The following is a 25,293-nucleotide window of genomic DNA, read 5'->3' as shown; positions in this document are numbered from 1 at the left end:
TTCTTAGTAATTTGGTTAGTTTACAGCATCTTAAGGAGAGAAATACAGAAGAAAATGTCCTGGAATCAGAAAATAATAAAGGCACTGACACAAGATCCACGCCCACTATCTTCTGGCTCTCCAGCCCGTGATAGCATCCACGACAACTTTTACATCAACCCTGGATTTGAAGAACATCAAGCATAAATTGAGAAGTAAAGGACTGCATCAAGTGAAAACATCTACACCTATAGTGAAGTGAAAATGCTTTCAAAGGGGGGATAATGATAGTAGGGCCTTGGAAAAATGTTGAGATAAAACTCTGAAATGTTAAGCCTTGTGTTTTACCTGTGTAAGTAGTATAATTACTAGATGTGATGATTGTTTAGTAATTAAAATAATTATTGTATAATCATAAGAAGAACAACGAGAAACTGTATGTGCGTAATCTAAGGTGGCTATGCTTGGCTGAAATCTATGTATACTATAAAACAATGTAAGTTTATTAATCAACATGAAAGTTATATAAGAGTAGACTATAAAAACATGTTCATCCCAAACTTATGTCGGAGTAAGATCTGGGTTTGTACCCCTGACACCCAGAGCTCATCAATAAAAGCACCTGCATATAATCATTTCTCATGATTATGTGTTCCTGAACGCTAACACTTTGACATCCCAGCAGCATCTGACATGTCCACCATCCCCATGGGATTGCCATTCAGGAGGGATTTTAGACAAAGGCATAAGACGGGGTGGTATAAAAGATAAAAATACACCTAAGATGCTGAGGAAGAAAACATTTCAACTTCTGAAAGCTCAAAGCATGAAGCAATTCAAGAGAGATGCATTGGAATGACCAGTGAACTGCTGCAGGAGAAAATCTGGGAGCAACGGGAAGGACATGGACGCAGCTGTTGTAAATGAAGAGATGTCCTTGGACATGGCCATTTAACCAGGGGAGCTGAAAACACCTGAAGGAAGAAGGGAATGAAATATTACACTGAATGTTGGTGGCAAAGGTAGAGGGGAAGATTAAGATTTCTTCTCCTGCCATCAGCAGAAGAAAACAGTAGATCCAGGAAATTTCTGTTCCTGGTGGGAAAACTTTGCCGTTTCTTCAAAGTACTCAAGTGGCCCAGATAATAAAGATTTGGTTTTAGATGATGAAACTAAGAGGTATTAAAAGCTGTGCCCCTTTGCAGGCAGACATCACTTGTGTGCCCATGAACAGACAGTTCTCCTTGTAGGGCCCCAGAACCCTCAGGCGCCAGGCTGAGACTGGCATCTTGCAAGCTGATGTGTCTGCTGGAATTCCATCCCCTCCTATTCCACAGTAGCCCTGCATTTCCCTCCTCCAGCCTTGGTCTCCAGCACAGCCATGGAGGCTCTTGGGGCTCTGGACTGTTCCTGCAGCCCCCAAGGGTAGCTGAGCTCTGCCTTTGGCACACTCAGCCCTGCCCAGTGCAGGCCATGCTCAGCAATTGTTTGTGTGTGCCTGGCCTTGCTGTCAGCCCTGGCAGCAGCTGTGGTGCCCCTTTGTGGCCCTGTGCTGGCCCAGCCATGGTGGCACAGCTCCTGTGCAGGCCTAGCCCAGGCCAGGAGCATTGAAGCTGGGAATGGCCCCTGTGCTGTGGTGGCCACAGCAGCCTTGGGGCTCTGTGCCCCATGGCCTCCCTGCTGGGCAGCCTCTGCCAGCTCTTGCAGAGCCCGTGGCACCTGTGGGCCTGCACAGACAGCCCTGCCCTGGGCTCTGACAGCCTCTGGGCCAGGAGAGAGGCCAGCCAGGGCTGGCCATGGCCAGGAACAGGCCCTGTGCCTGGCAGGAGTATGGAGCTGGGCCACAGCAAAACTCAGCCCAGGGCAAAGCTGGCCTCAGCAGCTGCCCAGGGCTGCCAAGGGCTAGGGACAGAGACTGGCAGTGACAAATGTCCTGGGCGTCTGTCCCTGCTCTGTCCGTGCCATCCAGGGCACAGAGCAGCCTCCTCCCCAGCCCAGCCTGCTCTGGCCCCACAGCTCTGCTCAGGGCAGGCTGCTCTGGGCATTGGCCCCACGGCCTCAGCCCCTGGCAAGGGCACAGCAGCAGCTGTAGCTCCCAAGGGACTCAGCCCCAGCCATGCGGAAGGTGCTTGGCCAAGGCAAAAGGAGGCTCCCTGGGTGCCCTGCTCCCCTCTGGCTGAGGTGCTGGGAGCTCTGCAGCCCCTCCAGCCATCCCATCTGCCCAGGGTGGTTCAAGAGCCTCGGCCTTGGGGCTCTCAAGAGCTGCTCCTGCTCCAGGCCCAGGGCCCATCCCAAAGCTGGGGCAGCCACAAAGTTGTGCCCATTTCTGTTCATTGCTGCTCTGATGGGGATGAATCCTCAGCCACTTGGAGGTTGCTGATGAATTTTACTACTCCACAGGCCTCCTCTTCCTTGGGCTCTTCAGTTCAGAAATGCAGTGAAAAAAGCTCATTAACATTTGTTCAAAGCACTCAAACAAGACAAGCCCTTGGGAATAATTCAAGTTTTCAAGCTTTCTGTGGTTAATCACACAGATTTCACAAGTGTATTCAATGTGAATCTACTGTATTGAAAACAATGAAGAGAGAATTGTTGTGTCCTATTCAGTTGTCTTTCCCTGTCCATAGATTGAGATCAGCAATGTCCAATTGATATTGACCCCCAGCACCTCTGAATGCAGCCTGAATTGATATGAAAATCAAGACCCTTCATGACTGACAATCAATCAGACTTTGTCCCTACCCCCACCCAACCATTTCCTTCATCCAAGTCCTGGCAGTCAGAGCAGTTGAGGAATGGAATCACATCCAGGGCTGTCCCCAGAGCTCAGGATTGGGGCCTGGTCATTTAAATCTCTTTAAATCTCTGATCTGGACAAGGGGATAGAGGGCAGCCTCAGTCAGTTCCCAGGCGACACCAAGCTGGGTGGCAGTGTGGCTGTGCTGGAGGGCTCTAACAAATCTTCTACACTGGAATTAGGAAGGGCAGACTTTGGCCTAGCTGGGATTCCGATTTGGGGAGTACCAAAATCAGGTACTGATTTTTTTTTTTTTTTAAGGGAAACAGCCCTTCAAATGGAAGAGGTCCAGGAAGGATGAACCCATTTCAAGAAAGTAATCTTAAGGAGGAAGGAGCGGCCTATCCCAGTGGGCCAAAAGATGGGCTGGGTGAGGAAAATTACTGTCCTGGCTGCCCATGCAACTCTTTTGTGGGGACTCAGAGGAAAAAAGGCCTGGCAACTCATGAAGTGTTTAAGGATGTCATTAGGCTATGCAGAAAGAAAATGAGAGAGATGAAAGCTCAATTGGAACTTAGCCTGCGACTTCTGAAAAAAAAAAAATCCAAACATTTTTTAGAAAAAAATTTCTAGCAAGAGAAGGGAGAAGGAGAATCTCTATTCTTTATTGGATGCAGTGGAGAATATAACTAAAATAAAGGGGTCCCAAGCTCAGCTCCTATGCAGAGAACTAAAGTAACTAAAGATAAAGAAAAGGCAAACCTACTTTACACCTTGTTTGTCTTAATTTTTAACAAGAAGACAGCTTGTCCTCAGGACAAGTGTTCTCCTGAGCTAGTAGATGGGCACAGGGAACAGAACAGCCCCCTGTGATCCAGGAGGAAGGACTTGGTGACCTGCAGAGCCACTCCAATGCTCACGGGTGTATGGGATCCAACCTAGGAGCATGAGGGAGCTGGTGGATGAGCTCCCCAAGCTGCGCTCCATCATTTATCATCAGTCCTGGCTCAGTGGGAAGGTCCCAGGGGACTGGAGGTGCCAATGTGACCCCATCCCCAAGAGGAGCTGGAGGAAGGAGCTGAGGAAGTCCAGGCCTGTCAGCCTGACCTCGGTGCCTGGCAGGGTGATGGAACAGATCACCTTGAGTGCCATCACAGGGCACCTGCAGGATGGCCGAGGGATCAGAGCCAGCCAGCATGGATATCAATGTTTGCATTGATGATCTGGGATGAGAGGATTGAGTCCACCATCATCAAATTTGCAGATGACACCAAACTGGGTGCGAGTAGGATCTGCTGGAGGGTAGGAGGGCTCTGCACAGGCACCTGGACAGGCTGGATCCAGGGGCCAAATCCAGCCAGGTGAGGTTTAACAAGACCAAGTGCCACTGCACAGAACCAAGAGGCAAGTGTTACTCTCTGGGGCCTCGTGGAACAACAAAGACCACTGTGACATGGGGGCACTTTGTATAACCAAGAGGCCATTGGGACAGTGCAGGTACTTGTTGAATGAAGGAAACAATTTTGATCATGGGGTGCCCCTTAGGACCAAGAGGCCATTGTGACACTGTGGAACCAAGGAGAGCATCATTGCACTGTGAGAGCTCCTGAAACCAAGGATATACTGCAACACTGCAGGGCCTTGGGGGACCAAGGCACCATTGTGACACTGCAGGGCGGAAGGATCCAAGGCACTTTGTGGCACCCAGGGGTCCCATGGTCTCGAGGGTCCAGGTCGCCGAGACCCCGAGATGTGTGAAAAGTCTATTTTCCAGTACTTGAAGAATGAGTCGGAGTTCTTCAGTTCTCGGACTCAAGGTTCTTTATTGCGTCTTATCTATAAAAATGTTTCTCCTGCCCTGCTGAGGTCCATCCAGCAGGACAGTTCCAGGCACACTGCCTGCCCCCAAGGTGGTGTTATCTCTTTATACTAAAAACTACATATACAATGTTTACAATTACTTTTCAATACCTATCACCTATATTAGACAGTGAGCTTCTACTCTAAACCAATCTAAAAGTGTCAACATCAGAGCAGAAAATGGAGGCAAAAAAGAAGAAGGAGAAAGGCTGGGCATGCCCAGATCCCTCCATCTTGCCCCCAAAACCCCAACTCCAAAAACCCCCAAAACCTATTTTTTCACCCTGTGATAATTTCACTATTATGCTACTTAAACTGCTGTGGCTTGCTGGTCTCCATACAAGGCTGGTAATTTGGTCCACGGGTCATAATCAAGCCCACAGGTGTTCTGGGCTCTGCGCCAGGGTTTCTGAGACCCCCGGCAAGGTTTCTGGCCTTTCTGGACATCCAGAGGGATGTTTTGAGTCTTGAAAGAACATGAGCCCAGCCCAGGGAGCTCCCAGAGAGTCCTGGAGATTCTTTCTCTGCGTTCAGTCAGGCTTGCATTCCCCAGCAAGTCCCCAACAAAACCTCCTGTTTTCTTCGGTTAGAACGGGCACAATGAAAACCTCAGCCATGGCACAACTCCCCAGGCCACAAGGAAAAGAAAGGACAAGTTGTCAAGTAATCCAAACATTTGTCTTGCTTTGCTGCAGAAGTCCTGCTGCACTCATGGTGTGGAAAGCCAAGAGAAGCTGCAGTTGGGGACACATCTTGTGAGAGAAGCTGCAGCTCGTTCTCCAGGAAAGGTTCTTGAAAAGGGCAGACAGCACTGTGGAGAAGATTCCTGGAAAAGTGAAACAGCCTTCCAGAAGTGACATGAAAATGGAAAGGAACAATCTGAGATGTTTTCCTCTATTTATTTCTATGCTCCCCTTTTCTATGTTGCATTACTTCTCCATGCCATGAATTCCAAATGCATCTCACCTCTCAGATCAATGACTTAGCGAGTTTTAGACACTCTAAAATACCATGAGCTTGTTTGCCTTGTCCTGGTTTTGTGGGAAAGCAATGTTGGAGCCATTAGTGCAGCGCTTGGGTCAGGCAGGAATCCTGCAGGCAGGGAAATGTGCCCTGCCAGTGTCTGAGCCTCAGCGGGGATAATGCACAGCAGCGAGCGAGGGGATTTCCCTGCCCCTGTGCAGGAGTCAGGACTCTGGATCTGGGCTCAACACAGCGAAGTTCCCATGTTTAGACAGACTCAGGGCTGCCCTGAGGGCAGCAAACAGGAGAGTTCCCTCGGCTCAGAGAGGCCCAGGCAGAGGATGGGATCTTGTCCCTCCTCGAGGCCCTTTAAGGGTCTCCAGGCCCCATTGAAGTGGAGGTTTTCTCTCTTTAGGGTTTTTTTGGGGGGGGATCCCATCACTTCAAGAGTGTTTTTTCCTCCCCATTTTAGGGTGTTTTTGAGGCCGCAGCCACACCCTTTCAAGGGGGGATCATGATGGCTTTAAGTGACATATCTATGAGGCCCCCGCTCCAAGCCTCTATAGGGGATGTTTTGCCTCGCAGGGTGGATTTTTGGAGTTCTCTCTACCATCCTGGCGATCAGGGCCCTCACATTGGTCGGGTCCCACTGTAAGTATCTTGAAAGGTAAACGATACTCCCGTTGATTCCGACAGTGGAGCCCAGGGCAGGGCTGTCTGTGCAGGCCCACAGGTGCCACGGGCTCTGCAGGAGCTGGCAGAGGCTGCCCAGCAGGGAGGCCATGGGGCACAGAGCCCCAAGGCTGCTGTGGCCACCACAGCACAGGGCCCATTCCCAGCATCAAAGCTCCTGGCCTGGGCTAGGCCTGCACAGGAGCTGTGCCACCATGGCTGGGCCAGCACAGGGCCACAAAGGGGCACCACAGCTGCTGCCAGGGCTGACAGCAAGGCCAGGCACACACAAACAATTGCTGAGCATGGCCTGCACTGGGCAGGGCTGAGTGTGCCAAAGGCAGATCTCAGCTACCCTTGGGGGCTGCAGGAACAGTCCAGAGCCCCAAGAGACTCCATGGCTGTGCTGGAGACCAAGGCTGGAGGAGGGAAATTCAGGGCTGTTGTGGAAAATGGAGGGGATGGAATTCCAGCAGACACATCAGCTTGCAAGATGCTCTGCTCTCACTCAGCTCCTCTCCGAGAGATCCAGTCTCAGCCTGGCGCCTGAGGGTTCTGGGGCCCTACAAGGAGAACTGCTTTTTCACGGGCACACAAGTGATGTCTGCCTGCAAAGGGGCACAGCTTTTAATACCTCTTAGTTTCATCATCTAAAACCAAATCTTTATTATCTGGGCCACTTGAGTACTTTGAAGAAACGGCAAAGTTTTCCCACCAGGAACAGAAATTTCCTGGATCTACTGTTTTCTTCTACTGATGGCAGAAGAGGAAATATTGATCTTCCCCTCTACCTTTGCCACCAACATTCAGTGTAATATTTCATTCCCTTCTTCCTTCAGGTGTTTTCAGCTCCCCTGGTTAAATGGCCATGTCCAAGGACATCACTTCATTTACAACAACTGTGTCCATGTCCTTCCCGTTGCTCCCAGATTTTCTCCTGCAGCAGTTCACTGGTCATTCCAATGCATCTCTCTTGAATTGCTTCATGCTTTGAGCTTTCAGAATTTAAATATCTCCTTCCTCAGCATCTTAGGTGCATTTTTATCGTTTAAATCAACTTGTCTTATGCCTTTGTCTAAATCCCTCTTGAATGGCAATCCCATGGGGATGGTGGACATGTCAGATGCTGCTGGGATGTCAAAGGAGCTATGGGTAGGGTTTTGATGTCTATTAAATTTTATCATTTTCACATTTCTTATGTTGGCCAACAAGATAAACTTTTCTGTGCCTCTGAGTCTCAGCAGTTCCTGGTCCCTCAAAAGACACAAACCTGATGAGTTGTGGTTCCCACTCCAGTGGCTGCACTTGGACCTCTCTCCAAAGCCAGAGCAGAGCTGCCTTGTCCCAGAAAGTCCCTGGCACTGGAGGGATGAAGGAAACAGGACAGGCTGTGGGATCAGGGGCGGGGCAGAGCCAGGGAGAAGAATACTTTTGCATTTGATGGAGCTGTTCCTTCCCTAGGCTTTGTTGGCTGACAATAAATGAACATCCCTCTGTGTCTCAGGCAGCTCCTTCTGCAGGGTAAGCAGGTGGGAGTTGGAGCCAAGGAGCTGAAACATACAGGTCCAGCCTGGGTGGAGGGAGCTCAGATTTGCACAAAGGCTGCTCTGGGTGCCAGGGTTTGGATGGGGGAGATTGAAGGGAGAGGTTTGGGACAGAGTCTGAATGATTGTCAGCCATGCAGGGTCTTGATTTTCATATTCAAACGGCATGAGGAGATACTTGGATTCAGTGTCAGTTGGAGATTGCACATATCCATGTATTAATAGAAAGAAAAACCTAAGCAGGGCCTAAAAATGTTTTCTCACTCTCATTTTAAATATGATCAATTCAGAATGAATACACTTCCAGCCTTTGGAGAAGGAAAATTCAGCTGCAGCCTCCAAGTTGCAGAGGATGTCAGCAGCCCCCACTGAGGCCATCCCTGCCCAGAGACTGTGGCGGAATGGGCAGACAAGGAGAGCATCCCTGGGGCTGGGCAAGCAGAACTCAGAGACACTAGCAGCTCCAGGTGGGAAATGGAGAGTGGAATGTGGTTGTGAAAGACCTGCCTGGGCTGTGCCAAGCAGGACAGAGAAGCCCTGACTCCCATCCCCCAGACAATTCTCTCAACAAGACATTTATAAAGAATTTCAATTATTTGTGTCCTCTGAGTTGGATGTACTGCAGAAATAACAACAAGAGATTCTCAGGAGCTCAAAACAACCAGACAGCCTTTACTGGCAACTTTGGAAAATCAGAAAAACTTTGGGAAAAGGTTTAATATGACAGTCAATCAACAAAAAACACTTCTCAAAGCATTAACTTGGCCCAGTCAACTTCAGTAACTCGAAGCCTATTCAATGTATTAGTTGAAATTTGCAAGGAGACAGAAATAGAAGAAGACACAGAAAGAGAGAAAGACAAATAAGATACAGAGGAGCACCCACCCCTGGATTCCATTGTTGTTCAGATGGAAATTCCAAGAGGAGGTAGGGTCAAGATATGTGCTTGCCCTGTGGTCAGCCTTGTGGTCACACTTGGTCTTCCGGGGCCCTTCCCCTGGCTGGGACTTGGGGTCGTTTGGCCACTCAGGAGCTGGGCTGGGGGCTCCAGAAGTGGGTGTGAGGCCTTGCCTGGGGTGTGCCAGGGACTGGCAGACACTGCTGGGCTGAGATGGAGGCTCTGGGGGGATTGGGGTTCAGGGGCAGAGCAGTGCTGGGGTCACAGGGCAGGGCAAGGCTGGACCTGCCCCTTCCTCCCCACACACGTGAAATATTTCAAGACGACAATCTCCTCCAGTCTGTCACAACAGGCAATGTTGGAGAGGGAACTCAAATTTGGCCATGGGCACCTGGCCAAGGAGGACAGTTCCTTTCCATAGGAAGTAAAGCACGGAGCCTTCTGCAGGATTTTGGGGACAAATGAGAGGTGACCCTTGTGAAACCACTGCCAGAAAGACTTGTCCTGGCACTATTGCTATGGGAACAATCCTTGGATATAAGGAAATTTGGTGGTGGAATCCCAGTTCTGTTCATGGGTGCCTGGAGGAGAAGGACAGTTCTTTTCCATAGGAAGGAAAGCACAGAGCCCCAGTGTTTTAGCAGCAGATGGGAAGAGACCCTCAACATGCCAAGGTCAGCTGGACCAGTCAGGTGGCCCACAGGAGGCCAAACCAGCCAGACCTGTTTCGTGTTCCCTTGGTTTTATGGGGCCCTGAGGTGTCACAAGAGTGCCTTGGTTCCATGGGATCCCACAGTGTCACAATGGCCCCCAGGTTCCTTAAGATTCTGCAGTGTCATAATGTTCCCAATGATTCCATGACATCTTGCAGTGTCACAATGGTCTCAGTGGTTCCACAGGTCCCACAATGTAACGTGATTCCTCTGTTTGTGAGCCCTGCAATGTCACAATGGACCATTTGGACCATGGGGGTTTGTGGTGTCACAGTGGTCTCCTTTGGCTCCACAGTGTCACAATGGGCCATTGATTACAGGCAGCCTCTCTGTGTCACCCTGGAGCATTGGTTCCATGAAGCCCTGCAGTGTCACAATGGTCCCCCTTGGTTCCTTAGTGTCACAATGGACCACAGATGACAGACGGCCCTGAGGTGTCACAATGGCCCCTTGGTTCCATGCAGCCCTGCAGTGTCACAAAGGCCTCTTGGTTTCTCGAGGCCCCACAGTGTCACAATGGTCTCCTTGGTTCCATGGTGGCCCACAGTGTCACAATGCTTTGCTTATTCCTTGGGGCCTCGTAGTGTCACAGTGGTCTCCATGATTGCATGAGTCCCCTCAGTGTCAACCCACCTGCCTAGTTCCATGGGGCTGTGAAGTGTCTTTATGGTCTTTCCATGGTTCCTAGGTTCCATGAGGCCTTGCAATGTCACAATGGACCTTTAGTTCCATGGAGTCTCACAGTGTCACAATGGCCCATTGGTTCCATGACACCCCTAAGTGCCATAATGGTCTCCACTGTTTCATGAAGCCCCACAGTATCACAACAGACCCTTGGTTTGATGGAGCCTCTCAGTGTCACAGTGATCCCTACATTCCATGGAGTCACACAGCATCAGTACAGTCCCCTTGGTTCCACGAGGCCCAGCAATTTCGCAGTGGTCTCTATGATTCCATGTGTCCCCACAGTGTCACAATGCTCCCTTGGTGTCACAAGGCCCCACAGTGTCACAATGGTCCCTACATTCCATGGGCCCTGTGCTGGTGCATTCCCGCCTCCCCTTCTCAGGCCGCCCTGCCAGCTGAGAAATGCTCCGTGGGCCTTGGCCAACAGCCCCTGGGCTCAGCTCCTCTGCAGCTCATCACAAACACAATCTGCTTCAGGCACTGCTGCTGCCCAACCAGCTCCTGGTTTCTTTAGGAGCAGCCCTGGGAGCTGTTTCTGTTCCCTCCGTGGCACAACATCCCTGTTCTCACACTGCCAAAGAAAGCTGCTGATGCCAAGTGCGGCCAGGATGAACCATTGCTGTGACTGAAGCCCCTCTCTTGGGGCCCTACAAACAGCGCTCCAAAAGGAGCCCCTTGGAGCTCTCCTGGGCCAGCCACCTCCCTCTGAGTGGGGCCTCTCCCAGCCGGGAACTCTCCTGTTTGCTGCACTCGGGGGATCCCCAAACAACGACAGAGCCTGGGCTGATCCCCCCTACTCCTCCAGCCTCAGCCCTTTGTCTGCTGGGGAGATGCCAAATCATCTTCAGGGGGCCTTTCCCTGCCCTCAGGGGAATTTCTAACAGGTGCCTTGCACTGACTCTTGGTGTCTGTGTGCACACAGGAGTGCCTGTGCTCAGGGAAATGTGGCAGAAATGCTGTTCTCTGAGGGGTTTGAGTGCCTTGGATAGTTGAGTCAGTCAGGCCTGTAAGTAAGGGTGAGTCACAAGTTGTAAGCTAAGTTAAATGCTGCAAAGAATTGTTCTAAGCTGTGAAGTTTAATATAAGCTAAATTGAATATTGTGAAGTGTTCTTCCACTGTGAAATCATTAAGTCCTTGGTTATAAGTAAGGTTAAATACTGTTAAGTGCTGTTCTTTTGCTAAATGCTGAAGTCTAAGGTATCAGTCAAGTCCTGTTAAGTTTGAGCACAGTTTACCTTTTGGGGCCATATTCCTTTTATCCTCGCCCTCACTGTCCTTTCAGAACACACACAGGCACACAAACACAGATAGTTCTTGGTTCATTTCTGGCTTCATTGCCTGGATTTTTTTGGGTTTTGTGGTTGCTTTGTCCTTGGTGTGCCTGAAGTGTCCAGTCAGGAGCAGAGTGACTCTTGCCAAGGAACTCTATGGTGCTGTTGCTTAATATTAAATCTGTTTTTTGCAGATCCCTTGCTGGAGATTTTTTAAGCGCTCTCAGCCCCTCATTCGTAACAGGGTGAAGGAACCCTGGCCCAGGCTCTGACCCTTGGGGGACACGGGGACATTGCTGGGGAATCCCTGTCCCCATGTCCCACCCCCTATGGCCTTGGCCCCCTGTCCCCATGTCAGGCTCTGGGATCAATCTTGTGGAACATCCTCTGGGGGTGGCTGAGGTGCAGGGGGCGGGGAGACCCGGGGGGACAGGAGACCCTGCTGACCATAAGCAGCGTAGGACTGCTCTGGGGGGAACTGTGATGGGGGCCAGGGCAGAGTCACCTCCCCAATGACCTCACACAGCCCCTCTAATGTCACACAGCCCCTGTGATGTCACACAGCCTCCTGCGATGTCACAGCCCACACTGGGATGTCACAAAGTCCTCTCGTGATATCACACAGTCCCCTGTCATGTCACACAGCCACCTTCGATGTCACACAGCCTCCTGTGATTTCACAGCCCACTCTGGGAGGCCACAAATCCCCCTTGTGTTGTCGCAGAGCCAATGCTGGGATGTAGCAGGCGCAGGGCCGGCTATGGCTCCGTGGAGGGATGTTTAGAGATAGGTATTTGCTGAGTCATAGGAATTGAACCAGGAGTCCTCACTCTGGTCCTCCAGGCCTGCTTATCTCTCTGTGACCCCATAGGCTAGTTTCCCTAACCCTTACAATTGGTCAATTTTCAATCCTCCCTAACCCTATAAAAGAGGCTGTCTTGGCCCATTTCTTTGGAAGAGCAGCTTCAAGACCCTTCGCGAGACCCTCAGAATAAACCATCGTGGAACTCTTGGCTGCCTTCTCCTCTCTCTTTTCGTCTGCCTTCCAGAAGCCCCAGCCAGCCACAGCCCCTACGAGCAAGCTAAGAGCTGAAATCATAAAAGAGCTGATTTTCACTAAGAGCTGACAATCACTAAGCTTGCTAGGGGCCACGGCTGAGCTGCAGTTTGGCCTAGGGCACCCCAGCCTCCAGAGGGCTGAGGTATCCGGCCTTGAGACTGCTTGCCTGGGGCACTTTCCCTACGAGGGACCAGCTATCCAGCTAAGAAGCTAGCCCCTGTGGCTTCATTTTATTTTACACTGGGATATCACTCTGTGATGTCATTCAGCTGCACTGTGATGTATGCAGAGGATACTTTGTGATGTCACAAAGTCACCCTGTGATGTCACTGTCTGTTCTGTGATGTCACAGCCTGTTCTGTGATTTTACTCAGACACGCAGTGATGCCACAACCCACTCTCTGATGTCACAGAGCCACCCTCCATGATGGTAGAGTCTGCAGTATGTCCTCAAACACTATGATGTCATAACCACCTCTGTGATGTCACAACCCCCTCAGTGATGTCACACAACCCTCTCTGTGATGTCATACTGTTACTCTGTAATGTCACTGCACACACTTTGATCTCCCAGCCTGCTCTCTGAAGTCATACAGCCATGCCATGATGTCACAGCTTGCTCTGTGATGTCACAGAGACCCCTCTATGATGCTCTTGCTGCTCAATGACCTCACACAATAAACTCTGTGATGTCATAGCCCAATCTGTGACCTCACACAACAAACTCTGTGCTGTCACACAGACCCTTGATGACATCACAGCTGCTCTGTGCCTCTATGACACAGCCACAGAGGTGCCGCTGTGACACAGCCCCCTCGGGGACATCCCACAGCCCCTGGCAGTGCTGAGCCCCTGTGAGCTCTGTCTGTGCCCTGCTGGTGTCCCTGAGGTGCCCTGGTCGTGCCCCAGCCCTGCTGGGCTGTGCACAGGAGCTGCTCCTGGCCAGAGCTGTCTCTCTGCAGCGCTGCCCTTGCCAGGAGCTGCCTCTGTGCCAGAAGCCTGACCCAGCTCAGCAGCACAGACACAGCACAAGGACTTGAATGACCCTCTGGGGCTTTTTATGCTGTTTGCATCTGACTCATCAGTCCCAAAGAGTGTGCTCAAAACCTTCTCAAAAACTAAAAGTCAGATTAAAACACAGAAGTTTTTTTAAAGGGTTCATGGGTCCGATTGAAGGACAGCACTGAGAAAGTGTCCCCAGGTTGCAGGTAGGGCGGAACACTGGTGGCAGTGATGAGAGGTGGGGACATCTGTTGGGGAAGATGAAACAGGAAAGCCTTATAAATATGACTGTCTGGCAAAAGATTCTGAGAATGTAGAAACTATAAGCGAGATTGAAATGAAAGCAAGCTTTGAGATACCTTCATTACTGAACAACTGGAAAACAATGGTGTGGCCAGCTGAAGGTAATCCTCTTTTGATGAAACAATACCCTCTGATTGCAGACAGGTGCAAGGGTCAGAGCAGACCCTGCTAGTTTAGCAGAAGGGGCCCAAAGAGTAGTTTTTAGGGTTTAAAATGTAACAGAGTATGGTAATTATTCTTATAGGCTGTATGCAAACATTTTAATATTTGTATCTTGTATTCGATTGGTTAGTGAGGATTAGAATATTCAACACAGAAGATTTATTGTATTATAATGGGAACCTCGCTCTCTCATCCTCTTTACCATGATCCTGCCTTCTCTCTCTTTACTACTCTCTTTACTTCTCTCAGGCCTGCTCCGAGCTGCAGCTGGCAGCTCCAAGCAGGGCCCCTGCACCCACGCCTGTTGCAATGAACCGCAAGTTCCACGACCTGGCTTCAGACATCTCTTGTATCCATCCGTCCTGACCGTCCTATCCCCCGCCACTCCTACAGACAACGAAGAGAAGGGTGTCTCTGATGCTGAGCAAACCTACACCTCTGTCCCTGCAGGCTGTCGTCATCCCCCTCTGTCCCACCTGGCTGGCCCCTTCCTCTGCTGACAGCTCTGCCTCCTGCCTGCCTCCGCCTGGCCACACAAAGCCTTGGGCTGCTCCAGGCTTCTGCTGGGGAGCATCTTGCACCACAGCCCTGCCCTGGGAGGGAAATTCCTTTCTGCTGGTGCCCAGTCTGGGCCTCCCCAGCTGCCCTTGCTGCCATTATTTCCTTCTCATGCCTATATCCTCTATGAAGAAAAGCTCCAGCCTCTCTGAAACCACCCTTCAGCCCCTCCCAGGCTACTCCTGTGCTGTCCTCAGTCTCCACCACACTGAGCCCAGAGCCCACAGTCTCTACCTGCTGGTTATGTCATGAGGCCTCTAAATCCCATCTTGGGGAGTTCTTGGGTACTCTCCAAGGTCTGTGTAACTGAAAAAATAGTGACCTGAGGTATTTTCACCCCAATCTTACAGTGGCAGAAGAAGGGTCAATATCTCTAAAGTGAACTAGGCTGGATTTACATTTGTTAGAAGGAGGAAATATTTTACAATGATGAGAGTAGAACAAAACTGCAACTGTTTTTCCACAGAAGTGGATGCCCCATCCCAGGAATATTCCAAGAGCAGGAGCTTTGTGCAACCTGACATAGGGAAACCCCATCCCCTTCCAAGGATGGAATTCCTGTTGTGTGGGTTCTCTTCTGTGCTGGATGACCTCACAAGGCTTCTGGCCAGAATGTCTGCTGAGGGCAGCCAGGCTGCTGCAGTGACAGTGACCTCACAGCCATCACCATGGCAGCCCTGTTCCCTGGGCCTTGTTCTCCCCTTTCCTCTGCCCCTGCCTTGTCTCTCCTGGCATGAAGAGTTTTGCCATTGATATCTTGTCCTCAAGGTGCTGGGGCCAATTTCTTCCCAGTCAGGCTCCTGGAGCACAAGTGGCTTTTCAGAGCCCAGGCAGAAAGGAGCCCTGAAGCAGCAGCTCTGCAGTGGCCACCGGGCTGGGTTGCCAAGGGTGGCTTCTGGCCATGCCCTGCAAGCAGCTGCTGCTGCCAAGGTGCCTTTGGTGCCTCAGGCTCTCCCTGGCACAGCCCCCAGCACGGCACTCTGCACTTGTGCCCGAGGCCTTCCCTGTATTGGGGCTGGCCTGGGGCTTTTCCTGCAGCAGGACCTGCCCTGCTCATGGCACAGGAAAGGCAGTTCCTGCTGGAGCTGGGGGCTCTGCCTGCAATGGGCTACAACAACTCCAGCAAGGCCCTGGTGACTTCAAAATTGCTTCCTAGAGCAGAATATTCTAAATGTTAGAGCTCCTATGCTGTGGAGGAAAGAACTCTGAGCAAGATCTTTCTGTCTAATCATAATCAGAATCAATCAGAGCTGTATTTCTAGAAATCTGTCTGGTATTCCATCATTAATCCTGAGGGACAAGTTGCATTAAAGTTCATTTCCACCTGTCCAATCTTTTACACGTTTGACAAAGTCAGGGGCAGGGATTGGATCCAGCCACTCCCAGTCTCTTGTTTACTAGAATGAATTTTAGAAGTCTAGGGGTTCTGCAGGTTACTGGGGTTCTGGGTGGCTGCTGGGTGTCATTTCTTCACCTCATGACTCAGCAGGAGTTTCTGCAGTGAAGAAACAAAAGCTTTTGCCTGAAGCTCCCACTCTGCTCATGACAGGAACCCCTGGGAGTGTCTGGGACATTCCAGCTCTTTGGCAGCCTGGGGTCTCCTGGCATGTCACCATGGAGCTCCTGTGAGTGCCTGTGACAGATCAGCGCCTTTGCAGCCCAAGATCCCTGGGATGTCACCATGGAATGGCTGTGACTGCATCTGACCACAGGGCTCTTTACCATCCCCAGAAAGCCCTGGGAAGTCTCCATGGAGCCCCTGTCTCTGTGTATGACATTCCAGCTCTTGAACAGCCTGGAGATTCTTGGAATGTCCCCATGGAACTCCTCTGACTGCCTGTGGCAACTTGGTTCCTTAGAAGGCAGCCATCACCAGGCTCCACTGCAATGGTCAGTTTCCATGGCAACCATCACCAGCCTCTCCGTTGTTATGGTCAGTCCCCTGGCAGCTTCATGGAGACCCCATGGCAGGGGTGGTTGCCATGGACACCAGCTCAGGCTTGGAGCCCCAGTCCATTGCCATGGCAGCCATTTGCAGTACCATTCCCAGGGTAATGGGATCCCACAGACCTGGCTGAGTTGGGACCCATCAGGATCCTCGAGTCCAACTGCTGGCCCTGCACAGGACACCCCAACAATCCCAGCCTGGGCCTGGCAGCACTGTCCAAATGCTGCTGGAGCTCAAAAAGCCCTCCAGCTGGGACCCTTCCCTGGGGAGCCTGGGCAGTGCCCGAGCAACATCTGGGGAAAAACCTTTTTTCTGAGATCCAACCTAAGGCTGCCCTGACTCAGCTGCAGCCGTTCCCTCCAGTCCTGTCTCTGGGCACCAGAGGGAAGAGGTTCCCACAGCCCCTGCCAGGGGCTCACTCCAAAGGCTATTGCCATGGCCACCAGGGCTGGGACCAGCTGGGATGCTCGGTCTCCATGGGCTGGGGTTTAGGAATGGGATTCCCCAATTTCCTGTTCCCACTAAAACCGAGCTGTTGCTCGCTGCCCTCTTGACTCCCATTTAAAGCACAAAAGACAAAGATACTGGGCTGAGATAAGAACAATTTACTGGGAACAGCAACCAGATAAGGAACAAACAAGAACAGCAATAACACTGATAACAGAAGGGATAAAAAAACTATTTGCTGGGAAAACTACAACACCACAGACTGTCTCTTCCCAGCCACATCCTCCCTGCCTGGAAAGGACAGCCTTCTCCTCTGGGGAGAGAGAGAGTCCCTTTCCTGCACCTGGCAATGACCTGGGGTGGAACTGAATGTAATGACACAGCCATGGCCAGACCATCATATTTTGGACCCACATCATGTCATTGACGAGGGCAGGAAAAGGGACATGTGTCTTCCCAGCATGGATGACAAAGAACATGGGTCACCAGGATTCTTCCCAATGTGGCTCCTCCAATGGGGAATGAAACTGGAGCAGTGCACAAAGCTCTTCCTGCAGTCAGGGCATTTGCAGGGCTTCCCTTACTGGTGCCTCCGTTGGTGTTCGGTCAAATGAGAGCTCCGGGTGAAGCTCTTTCCACACGTGCAGCACTCGTAGGGCCTCTCCCCAGTGTGGATGCGCCGGTGGGTGACGAGGTGGGAGTTTTGCTTGAAGCCTTTCCCACAGTCGGGGCAGCGGAAGGGCCTCTCCTCAGTGTGAACCCGCTCATGCAGGAGGAGATGGGAGCTGGTCTGAAACCTCTTCCCACACTCAAAACACTCGTAGGGCCTCTCCCTGGCATGGATGCGCTGGTGGATGACAAGGTGTGAGTTTTGCTTAAAGCCCTTCCCACAGTCGGGGCAGCGGAAGGGCCTCTCCTCTGTGTGAATCCGCTGGTGCAGGATGAGATGAGAGCTGATCCGAAATGTCTTCTGACACTCAGGACACTCATAGGGCCGTTCTCCGGTGTGGATCCTCTGGTGGACACTGAGGTCAGAGCTGCAGCTAAAGCCCTTCCCACACTCCCCACACTTGTAGGGCCATTCCCCAGAGTGGATCATCTGGTGGCGCATCAGGTGATTTCTCCGGCTGAAGCTCTTCCCACACTCCAAGCACTTGCAGGTCTTCTCCCCATCGTGAAGCTGTTCATGGTCCACCACCTCTGAGCACTGGCTGATGCTATGTCTCTGTCCACCTTCCTGGCATGGGGTGGGTCTTTGCTCCTCAGAGCATCCTGGGCTGGGTTTGGAGCCCCTCCTCCTGCGGGACCTCTGGGGCTTTTCCTCCCCAATGGATTCCTGCACAGTAGAGCTGCTCAGAATGGCCTCTTCCATGAGGTTCTGTGTTGGGGATTTGTCCTCTCTGGTCTCCATCCTCAGCTTCTTTTCTGGAGGAGGAAGTACAAGGACAAAATGGGATTTCCCTCTGTGCCACAGGGAAGGGGAAGGACATCCCCCCAATGCATCCCCATCAGGACAGCGTTGGCAGAGGGGTTGTCCAGCATCTGGGGGCCATGCTGGGTTGGGAGATGGAGCAGGGGAGAGGGGGAAAGGGGCACAGACTTCCTCCTCACTGGCCTTGTTGTCCTGGAGCATTGTCTTGGTTTGAAACAACAGGTGTCTGCTAAGGAAGGCAAGAGCCTCCCTTGAAATGGAAAATGCAAACCTTCCCCCTCCAAATTATTATAATTTTGAACTTAAGGGTTTCCCAGGCAAAAAATACGGAAAAGGAAGAACAGTTATTGACTAGAAAAAATGTTAAAAATAAAAATGCAGTTGTACAAAAAAACCCCACTCACCACGTCAGAATATGTTGTGCCACCCTGTGGGTCAGGGTGCTGGTAGCAGTCCTATTCAATCGTGGCTTCAGAGCTCCTGCAGTGACAGATGTGGTTCTGTTGGGTGTAGGATTGTCGTCGCTGGTGTGGAGAGGATGAGAAGGCCCTCCACAGCTTCTCCTACTTGAGGGAATCCTGGGCAGGTGGTCCAACTCCCAGGAGAGCTGTCTCCTCGATTCTCCTCACGCGTATACAATCCCAGGTAGCTTAAACAGGTCCAACCAGATGAGGAAGGAGGACTCTGCACACTCTGCTGAGGGTTCCAACTGGGTTTATTGAAGGAGCAGTGAAGGATCACAGGCAGGGTGGGTAGGAGAGAAGCAGGGACACAACCAAGCTGAAGGGAAGCACGTGGCAAAGAGCCAGAAGCTGGGCGGGAACAGGGTTTATAACACTGTAGCGAATAGGAGGGGCTAGGGTACAAGGAACCAATGGGATAGGGGACAAGGGGAGGAGCAGGATTGAAGTGATTGGGGATGTACAAATGAAATGAGGGGAAGAGGGTGGCACTAACATACAGTCCAATGGGGAAGGGGGAACCACAGAACTTTCTGGATCTTTGGGAGGGAGCCATAGTTGACAGACACCTACAGGGGCGTGCCCTCCCAAGGCATCTCCACCCCACTGTCCCTAGGGTCTCCTCCCACAGTTGGGATCCCCTAGAAGGGTGGAGTTTTCCTCTGAAGGTCCAGTGGTGGTGGTGTTTGGCCTCGTGTTTCTCTGGGAAGTCTGTGGAGAAGAAATCTGCTTCTTTGAGAATCTAGTTGGAAAAAGCTGGCTGTGGTGTGCCAAGACTGAGCTTATATCCAGGTAGGATAGCTTGGCTCCTCCCCCTGGATGGAGCATCTCACAATGGGATGATGGAATTTTTATCAGTCATGCCCTGACATTCAATGGGCCATTAAGAGAAGATCTTTCCCAGAGGGAGGATTGGTTGTAGAAGAGATAAAGAACACTGCTCAATTAACAGATGATACCTGCCCCACTTCTAACAGATGGGAATTGATGACACACCCCCAGCTACATCCCACAACCAGGAATCTTTGTCTTCTTCACAGCCTTCTCCTCGATGCCACCAACAACTGGGAATGGAAAATCCTGGTTTGAGGAGAACAAGGGCTGAGTACACTGAGATTGAAGGTCCCTCTGCCCAAGTCCATCTCTAGAAGTCACCAGCCATCTGGGCTCCATAAAACCTCCCAAACACCAAGATTCAGCCCTGAAAATACCTCCCAGGCGTTCCCTGTCTCTGGTCTCTGCCCTCTGGTGTTCAAGAGTTGCCCCCTGTCCCAGCTGCTGCGGGTCACGCTTGTATTGGGGGTCCCCTTGTGAGAGTCTGGCTGAAATATCCTTCAATTTGCCTCACAGCTGTCATTGAGAGACCACTGAGAAGACCCCCCCTGTCTAAAATCTTTGGATTTGTAGGAGAAAGTTACACCAAGGCTCTGAGGCCTGAGTGCATTGCTAAGTTATTGTTTTCACAGGTGTGTTTTCTGCATGCTATACTGAGCCCAATGAGAAGAAGGGGGCACTGTGCCCTTTTTTTGCAACAATAGCCTCGGAAGCTGTCCCACGTCTTGGCCTGTCTTGACTTCTCCTGAGTTTTGGCTGGTCCCCCACAGAAGACCCCTCTTGCTTGGTGGCAACCACCGTGACAGACAAACTGAGATGACAGAAGCCTCTCCACCTGAGAAAAAACCTGAGACATGAAATCCCCATGTGAAAAGGCCTCCCTGGCACTCCCCAAAGACTGAGACTGAAGACCCCAGCCCGGGGGAGCTGCATGGGGGTAGGCGAACTGACCAAAGCAAGGTGGATGTTGCAGGTGCGGGCATTGGACCATGAAAACAATGGCCCTTGCCCACTGAGATATGGACTGTGTGTACCCTTTTCCAAATACCATTCTTTTTACAATACATTCAGTTTCTAAATAATCCCCCTTCCCCCCACTGACAAGTGAATAATTGGAGCCAAGATGGACTGCATCTCTGAGATCTCCCCAGTGTAACAGGCAGATCCTCGACTGGACTGGACCCAACGACTTCGTCTCTACGTTTGGTAGCTATATTCTCCTCTTTCTCTCTCTCTCTCTCTTTCTCTATCTTTTTCTCTCTCTTAATCCCTCTAGCGCATTTTGCTGTGGTCATTCAATAAAGGTGCATTTGTTTTGATCATAATTGCAAACCCCCTTGTACCGTGTTGGTTTTTGCACCCTGAAATCCCTTACGAACCATCACGAAACCCACCCGTAGGGACGGATCGTGACACCCCTTTCTACTTGGTCCCTGCCCTCCCCAGGCTACTGCCAGTCCCAAGAATCGAAAAGTTCCCCCTTTTCCATTTCCCCACTAAGGGATGCTGGGGGGGTTTTGGGATCCTAGGGTACCTTCTCTCCTTATTCTCTGCTTTGGGGTGCAGGGGATCCAAGGAGTCCCCCCTGCCCCTCTCCAGGCTGTTGCCCCCTCTCTGGGTCCCCACTTTGGGCTCCTGGGGACCCAGAGCTCTGCTCCTCCAGGCTGCCTCTGCTGGCAGCCACCTCCTGGATCCCCCAGTGTTTTCCACTCAGCTTTGGAGTTCTATATTTTCCAAGCATCCCCCCCAAAGCAATCCAACCCAGGCACCCCCCAGGATACCTGGGCCAAGCTCCCCCTCCCCGGTCACCTGCGGGATGGGGGCTTGATGATCCCATGGGTGGGGGCTGCGAATTCAGGAAGTGCTTGACCTTGTGGTTCTTTCTGCTTTCTCTGATCCTTGTTGGTCTCTCTTCTTCCTCTTCGGCCCGCTCCTCCTCTTCCATCCCTTCTCCACATCCTCCCTAAGCCCACCTCCTTCTCCTATTTTCATCCCTTCTGGCTTTCCTTCTTCTTTCCTCCTCCTCCTCCCCCAGGAGCAGTGACACCCTCCGTGCCCTGTTCCAAAGCCCTCGCAGCCCGCGGGAGGACTGGGGATGGAGCTGGGACAGGTTGGAGCAGGGCTCTCGTCTGTTCCCACCCGCTGGGGGCAGGGGGAACCCGACCTGGGGAAAAGGAGAGGCAAACTGGGGAAACTGGGGGCTGCACATCCAAACTGGGGCTTGCTGGGGACCCTGGCTGGGGACTTCCAGCCCTTGGGGCTCTATTCAGGACATCCAGGAGGGCCAAATTCCGGGAGGGCTGGGTGATCCCAGGAGTGGCATCACCGGGAGGGATTGGGCTGTACTGGGATCCTACTGGGATCATATGGGCAGTGACTGGGATTGTACTGACATCATACTGGGATCATCCTGGGAGCAGCTGGACCCAGGCCAGGGGAGACTGTGATCACAATGAGGTTAATCAGATCATACTGGGATCATACCAAGATCAGAGTGGGTTCATCCTGGGACTGAGTAGGAGCCTGTGGAGTGCAATTGAGACCTTGTTGGAGGCAAATGGGATATACTGGATGCAAGTGGGATCATGCTCCGTGTGACCAGGAGTAGCTGTGAGCAACTGGGATCATGCCAGGAGCAAGTGGGAGAAACTGGGAGTGACTGGGTACACACTGGGGGTCATTGGAAGCAACTGGGCTTCTACTGGGATGAAATGGAATCATGCTGGAAGTGACTGGGAATATGCTGGAAGGAACTGGGATACACTGGGAAAGACTGGGAGAGACTGGAACAAAAGTCAGGGTGAAAGGGAGCAAGTGGAACCATGTGGGGCACAACTGGTTCATACTGGCAGCAACTGGGACCACACTAGTATAGCATATGGTAGAGATAATTCATGCTATATATGTGTATAAAATACTGTAAAATCCAAGTTATGGCTTTGACCACCCTGGCGGGAGCAGAGTCTTATTTCTATTCAATTAGTTCCTGGACAACGTTAAGATAATATCAAGTCTATTAACGTATGAATGAAACCTTCCCGGGCCATGATTGCTGACTTCCCTGGAATGTCTAAGGCACTCACGAGGACCTGCACCTGGGAAGATTGGTCGGCGCCACTCTGCTACATGTGAATGCAGGCTCTTCCAAAGAATTCAGACAACCATCCAGACATCTGGACTGACTTTTGTATATTTCTGCACATGTATAGCCCCAGCTCTAGATGTGAAGGGACACAAAGGAACATTCGGTCATTTCTGCCTTGAGGCAGAATAAACTGTATATAAGCTAGCTGCATGAAGCAGTCGGGGTGAACCACTGGAGAGACGCTGACACTTTGTCGGTCGGATCTCAGTTCACCCAGCGACGACACCTGGGGTTGACACTGCCTTAGATGTGGTGTTTTTCAAAATTCTATTTTTGTTAACAATCTTAGAAATCCTTGTTAAAATTTATTATAAATTTGGCTGCCGATTTGATCATTTACAACACTAGGATCATCTCTGGATCATACTGGGAGTGACTGGATTAACACTGGCAGTGTCTGAGAGTGACTGGGAACACACCATGCACATCATCCCTAGACTGAGGGTGACTGGGAGAAACTGGGCCCACTCTGGGAGCACGCTGGGAGCAAACGGCATCATAGTGGCACTGACTGGCTTGATGTAGCTGGAGGCAACTGGGACCATACGGGGAGTAATTGAAAGTAACTGGGATTATGCTGGGACCATACTGGGAGTGCAGGCATGTGACAAGGATCATACTGATACATAAAATTTCAGTAGTCAATGCAAATTTTATTTCTATACCTTTTATTTGAAGAAGGCGAACAAGCAGTGCTGGATGGCCTGGGAGTCACTGCTCACTCACAGCACACACCACTTACAAATTCAGTAAAGTATATAGACTGTTTTTAAGCCTACAAAGCATTTTCCAATGTGCTTGGTTAGTACAAATTAGTAAATATCAATTAGCTGGAATCAGCAATTTCATAATCTTTCCAGGTGGTTGTTGCTTTCCTGTCCTTCTTGTGCTCGTCTGGAGGGAGGCCCCTTTACTGGCATCTGCTACATGATTTTGTTAAGCTTTGTATTATACAGAAGCATTTAGTCACATTGCAGTCCCCTAAGCTTTACCACAACTTCCTCTATTTTATTCTAAGCATCAGTCATCTTGCTACCTCATCTCTTTGCTTTACCATCCTTCCCCTATTTCCAAGCTTTATTTGGCTATAGAAAGTTTCAAAACCCTTCTTTGTGTCTATCCCAAGGAATGCATCCATTTTCGACTCAGCAGATACAAGCATTTGCTGATTCCATTGCTGATTGACACAAATCACAAAAACATTTTTCACAATATTGCTCACCAAATTGCTGATGTGGGAATCTACTTCCCTTTCCTGTAGGGCATGTAGAATGTGCTGCTGGCTTACGGTGGCAAAAGCCTTGGCGATGTCCACAAATACAACACCCAGGGGTTTCTGTTCTCCTTTTGCTGATCGAATTATGGTTTACAGGAGTTTCAGGTTTTCAGAGCATCCCATCGCTCTTATGCTCTTGCCCCTCAACCCTCTTTGCCTTGGGTTGAGGGGCAAGCCTTGGTCAGTTTGGCTGTTAAAATCCTGGAGAACAGTCTTAGCAAGATGGAACTGATCGGGATGGTTCTCCAGTTGTTAATGTCCTTTAGGCGCTCTGGTTTGGTCGACTAAGGAATCAAAACAGTCCTGCAATCCCTCAGCATGTCCGGGATTTTTCCTGATGGGAACCATAATCTGAAGATCTCCCTGCTCCGGGAGTACTCTGGATCCATCTTCTTAATGTCTCTTAAAGTTATCCCGGACTGGGAGCTGAGTTTTTGCTCATCTCCTGCATATTTTTCTCCATTCCTTTTGCTGTAATTAAGTCTCTGAAAACACTATGGTCGACTTTCTCATTAATTTGGAAGTTCCCAAGGTTATCAGATATTCCAGGTGTTTCCCATCTGGCTTTAAAAACTGAATAAAGTTCACTGAGAGGGATTTCACAGGACAAATACTCTATGTCATTCAGGATAATTTTAGCAAGCTTTCCCCTATCTAGATGGAACAGGTCCTGGAAGTGAAAATAATGACTTTTCTTCTTAACTGCTCTTCTTTTCCTCCACTTTTTAAAAGGTCTTGTTGATCCTTTTTCCTAGGTCCCCATTTTTCTTTTATCTCTCCTTGCTGTTCTTACCTGGCTGATTGATTCAAGGCATCAGAAGCATTCATGTGCTGATTGATTGTTGTTGCATCTCCTGGCCATCTAGGAAGTGCTTGAATGCCCAAGGGAAGGTGTTGATTGTCCCAGCTGATAGCCATGCCCTGAGGGTTCTGAGATAATGGGCCTGCAGCTGCCCCTCCCTCTGGCAGTTGCTGTTTCCCAGCTGTTTGTTATCCTTATCAGGGTGGTGACTCATCTTGGCATCTGTTTTCCTTCCAGCAGCTGGTCTGCCAGGCATCTGACTCCTCCCAAGATCTTTGTCCAAGTCCGTTCTCAGGCCCACAGCTGCTCTCCTGGTTTCATGACTCATCCCAGGTTCCTCATCTGCATCCTCAGCTGGTTTCTTGGGCAGCAATCTCCTTTTGTCCCTGATTTGTTTATCTGTCTTGCTTCTGATGTGTGTCCTGCAATGAGTTTATTGATGCTTTTGTTCCACTCAAACTGAGCCTCCAATCTTATCAGTAGTTCTTCCTCCTTTTTAGTCCAGCATCTTTTGTGGGGTCAACAGTTGGAAGTCTTT

The 25,293-nt window shown here is 50.7% G+C and overlaps 1 pseudogene; it reads right to left on the bottom strand.

The window, feature by feature from the left end:
- The window catches only part of LOC132334705 (zinc finger protein 850-like), a 1,130,993-nt pseudogene that overhangs the window by 283,962 nt on the left and 821,738 nt on the right, over positions 1 to 25,293 (bottom strand).

Source organism: Haemorhous mexicanus, chromosome 16 (genome assembly GCF_027477595.1).
Source record: "Haemorhous mexicanus isolate bHaeMex1 chromosome 16, bHaeMex1.pri, whole genome shotgun sequence".
Taxonomy (NCBI): domain Eukaryota; kingdom Metazoa; phylum Chordata; class Aves; order Passeriformes; family Fringillidae; genus Haemorhous; species Haemorhous mexicanus.
The sequence above is the reverse complement of the archived record's forward strand: the minus strand, read 5'-3'. Positions and strand labels throughout refer to the sequence as shown.